Raw genomic sequence first — 5,120 nt, 5'->3', positions numbered from 1 at the left:
GTTAGGATTTGTTTCGTATCGTTTGTAAACGTTTGGCTTAAATCGCTAAAAAGGGGAAACATTTGGATTTGTTTCGTAACGTTTGTAAACGTTTGTCTTAAATCTCTAAAAAGGTGAAACGTTTGGATTTGTTTCGTAGGGTTTGTAAACGTTTGGCTTAAATCGCTAAAAAGGTGAAATGTTTGGATTTGTTTCGTACCGTTTGTAAACGTTTGGCTTAAATCGCTAAAAAGGTGAAACGTTTGGATTTGTTTCGTAACGTGTGTAAACGTTTGTCTTAAATTGCTAAAAAGGTGAAACACTTGGATTTGTTTCATAACGTCTGTAAACGTTTGGCTTAATTTGCTAAAAGGGCGAAACGCTTGGATTTGTTTCGAAACGTCTGTAAACGTTTGGCTTAAATTGCTAAAAAGGCAAAACGCTTGGATTTGTTTCGTAACGTCTGTAAACGTTTGGCTTAAATTGCTAAAAAGGTGAAACGCTTGGATATTTGTCGTTACGTTTGTAAACGTTTGGCTTAAATTGCTAAAAAGGTGAAACGTTTGGATTTGTTTTGTAACCCTTGTAAATGTTTGGCTTAAATCGCTAAAAAGGTGAAACATTTAGATTTGTATCGTAACGTTTGTAAACGTTTAGCTTAAATCGCTAAAAAGGTGAAACGTTTGGATTTGTTGCGTAACGTTGGTAAACATTTGGCTTAAATCGCTAGAAAGGGGAAACAGTTTGATTTGTTTCGTAATGTTTGTGAACGTTTGGCTTAAATCGCAAATATGGGGAAACGTTTGGATTTGTTTCGTAATGTTTGTAAACGTTTGGCTTAAATCGCTAAAAAGGTGAAACGCTTGGATTTGTTTCGTAACGTTTGTAAGGGTTTGGCTTAAGTTGCTAAAAAGGTGAAACGCTTGGATTTATTTCGCATCGTTTGTAAAGGTTTAGCTAAAATTGCAAAGAAGGTGAACGCTTGGATTTTTGTTTCGTAACGTTTGTAAACGTTTGGCTTAAGTTGCTAAAAAGGTGAAATGCTTGGATTTGTTTCGTAACGTTTGTAAACGTTTGGCTTAAGTGGCTAAAGAGGTGAAATGCTTCGATTTGTTTCGTAACCCTTGTAAACGTTTGGCTTAAATAGCTAAAAAGGTGAAACTTTTAGATTTGTTTCGTAACGTTTGTAAACGTTTGGATTAAATCGCTAAAAAGGTGAAACGTTTGGATTTGTTTCGTAATGTTTGTAAACGTTTGGCTTAAATCGCTAAAAAGGGGAAACGTTTGGATTTGTTTCGTAACGTTTGGGTTAAATCGCTAATATGGGAAAATGTTTAGATTTGTTTCGTAAGGCTTGTAAACGTTGACTTAAATCGCTAAAAAGATGAAACTTTTGGATTTATTTGGTAAAGTTTGTAAACATTTGGCTTAAATCGTTATAAAGGTAAAACGTTTGGATTTGTTTCATACTGTTTAGCTTAAATCGCTAAAAAGGGGAAACGTTTGGATTTGTTTCGTAACGTTTGTAAATGTTTGGCTTAAATTGCAAAAAAGGGGAAACGTTTGGATTTGTTTCGTAACGTTTGTAAACGTTTGGCTTAAATCGCTAAAAAGGTCAAACGCTTGGATTTGTTTCATAACGTTTGCAAACGTTTGGCTTAAATTGCTAAAAAGGTGAAACGTTTGGATTTGTTTCGTAACGTTTGTAAACGTTTGGCTTAAATCGCTAAAAAGGTGAAACGTTTGGATTTGTTTCATAACGTTTGGCTTAAATCGCTAAAAGCATGAAACGTTTGGATTTGTTTCGTATCGTTTGTAAACGTTTGGCTTAAATCGCTATAAAGGTGAAACATTTGGATTTGTTTCGTAACGTTTGTCAATGTTTGGCTTAAATCTCTAAAAAGGTGAAACGTTTGGATTTGTTTCGTAACTTTTATAAACGTTTGGCATAAATTGCTAAATTGGTGAAACGTTTGGATTTGTTTCGTAGCGTTTATAGACGTTTGGCTTAATTCGCTAAAAAGGTGAAACTTTTGGATTTGTTTCGTCCTGTTTGTAAACGTTTGGCTTAAATTGCTAAAATGGGGAAACGTTTGGATTTGTTTCGTAACGTTTGTAAACGTTTGGCTTATATCGCTAAAAAGGCGAAACATTTGTATTTGTTTCGAAACGTTTGTAAACGTTTCGCTTAAATCACTAAAAACGTGAAACGTTTGGATTTGTTTCGTCACGTTTGTAAACGTTTGGCTTAAATCACTAAAAAGGTAGAACATTTGGATTTGTTTCTTAACGTTTGAAAATGTTTGGCTTAAATTGCTAAATAGGTGGAACGCTTGGATTTGTTTCGTAACATTTGTAAACCATTGGCTCAAATTGCTAAATAGGTGGAACGCTTGTATTTGTTTCGTAACGTTTGTAAACGTTTGGCTCAAATTTCTAAAAAGGTGAAACATTTGGATTTGTTTCATAACATTTGTAAATGTTTGGCTTAAATTGCTAAAAAGGTGAAACGTTTGGATTTGTTTCGTAACATTTGGAAACATTTGGCTTAAATCGCTAAAAAGGTGAAACGTTTGGATTTGTTTCGTAACGTTTGTAAACGTTTGGCTTAAATTGCTAAAAAGGTAAAACGCTTGGATTTGTTTCATAACGTTTGTAAACGTTTGGCTTAAATTGCTAAAAAGGTGAAACGCTTGGATTTGTTTTGTAATGTTTGTAAACATTTGGTTTAAATTGCAAAAAAGGTGAAACGCTTGGTTTTGTTTCGTAACGTTTGTAAACATTTGGCTTAAATTGCTAAAAATGTTAAACGTTTGGATTTATTTTGTAACGTTTTAAACGTTTTGTTTTATTTCGAAATGTTTGTAAACGTTTGGCTTAAATCGCTAAAAAGGTGAAACGTTTGGATTTATTTCGTAACGTTTTTAAAGGTTTGGCCTAAATCGCCAAAAAGATGAAACGTTAGGATTTGTTTCGTATCGTTTGTAAACGTTTGGCTTAAATCGCTAAAAAGGGGAAACGTTTGGATTTGTTTCGTAACGTTTGTAAACGTTTGTCTTAAATCTCTAAAAAGGTGAAACGTTTGGATTTGTTTCGTAGCGTTTGTAAACGTTTGGCTTAAATCGCTAAAAAGGTGAAATGTTTGGATTTGTTTCGTACCGTTTGTAAACGTTTGGCTTAAATCGCTAAAAAGGTGAAACGTTTGGATTTGTTTCGTAACGTGTGTAAACGTTTGTCTTAAATTGCTAAAAAGGTGAAACACTTGGATTTGTTTCATAACGTCTGTAAACGTTTGGCTTAATTTGCTAAAAGGGCGAAACGCTTGGATTTGTTTCGTAACGTCTGTAAACGTTTGGCTTAAATTGCTAAAAAGGCAAAACGCTTGGATTTGTTTCGTAACGTCTGTAAACGTTTGGCTTAAATTGCTAAAAAGGTGAAACGCTTGGATATTTGTCGTTACGTTTGTAAACGTTTGGCTTAAATTGCTAAAAAGGTGAAACGTTTGGATTTGTTTTGTAACCCTTGTAAATGTTTGGCTTAAATCGCTAAAAAGGTGAAACATTTAGATTTGTATCGTAACGTTTGTAAACGTTTAGCTTAAATCGCTAAAAAGGTGAAACGTTTGGATTTGTTGCGTAACGTTGGTAAACATTTGGCTTAAATCGCTAGAAAGGGGAAACAGTTTGATTTGTTTCGTAATGTTTGTGAACGTTTGGCTTAAATCGCTAATATGGGGAAACGTTTGGATTTGTTTCGTAATGTTTGTAAACGTTTGGCTTAAATCGCTAAAAAGGTGAAACGCTTGGATTTGTTTCGTAACGTTTGTAAGGGTTTGGCTTAAGTTGCTAAAAAGGTGAAACGCTTGGATTTATTTCGCATCGTTTGTAAAGGTTTAGCTAAAATTGCAAAGAAGGTGAACGCTTGGATTTTTGTTTCGTAACGTTTGTAAACGTTTGGCTTAAGTTGCTAAAAAGGTGAAATGCTTGGATTTGTTTCGTAACGTTTGTAAACGTTTGGCTTAAGTGGCTAAAGAGGTGAAATGCTTCGATTTGTTTCGTAACCCTTGTAAACGTTTGGCTTAAATAGCTAAAAAGGTGAAACTTTTAGATTTGTTTCGTAACGTTTGTAAACGTTTCGATTAAATCGCTAAAAAGGTGAAACGTTTGGATTTGTTTCGTAATGTTTGTAAACGTTTGGCTTAAATCGCTAAAAAGAGGAAACGTTTGGATTTGTTTCGTAACGTTTGGGTTAAATCGCTAATATGGGAAAATGTTTAGATTTGTTTCGTAAGGCTTGTAAACGTTGACTTAAATCGCTAAAAAGATGAAACTTTTGGATTTATTTGGTAAAGTTTGTAAACATTTGGCTTAAATCGTTATAAAGGTAAAACGTTTGGATTTGTTTCATACTGTTTAGCTTAAATCGCTAAAAAGGGGAAACGTTTGGATTTGTTTCGTAACGTTTGTAAATGTTTGGCTTAAATTGCAAAAAAGGGGAAACGTTTGGATTTGTTTCGTAACGTTTGTAAACGTTTGGCTTAAATCGCTAAAAAGGTGAAACGCTTGGATTTGTTTCATAACGTTTGCAAACGTTTGGCTTAAGTTGCTAAAAAGGTGAAACATTTGGATTTGTTTCGTAATGTTTGTAAACGTTTGGCTTAAGTTTCTAAAAAGGTGAAACGCTTGGATTTGTTTCGTAACCCTTGTAAATGTTTGGCTTAAATCGCTAAAAAGGTGAAACGTTTAGATTTGTTTCGTAACATTTGTAAATGTTTGGCTTAAGTCGCTAAAAAGGTGAAACGTTTGGTTTTGTTTCTTATCGTTTGTAAACGTTTGGCTTATATCGCTAATAAGGGGAAACGTTTGGATTTGTTTCGTAATGTTTGTCTTATATTGCTAAAGGTTAAATGTTTGGTTTTGTTTCGTAGCGTTTGTAAACGTTCGGCTGAAATCGCAAAAAACGTGAAACGTTTGGATTTGTTTCGTAACGTTTGTAAACGTTTGGCTTAAATTGCTAAAAAGGTGAAACACTTGGATTTGTTTTGTAGTGTTTGTAAACGTTTGTCTTCAATTACTAAAAAGGTGAAACAATTGGATTTGTTTGGGAACGTTTGTAAACGTTTGGCTTTAATTGCTAAAAAG

The sequence above is a fragment of the Mercurialis annua genome, linkage group LG1-X, assembly GCF_937616625.2.
Source record: "Mercurialis annua linkage group LG1-X, ddMerAnnu1.2, whole genome shotgun sequence".
NCBI classification, from domain to species: domain Eukaryota; kingdom Viridiplantae; phylum Streptophyta; class Magnoliopsida; order Malpighiales; family Euphorbiaceae; genus Mercurialis; species Mercurialis annua.
Note: the sequence above shows the minus strand (reverse complement) of the source record.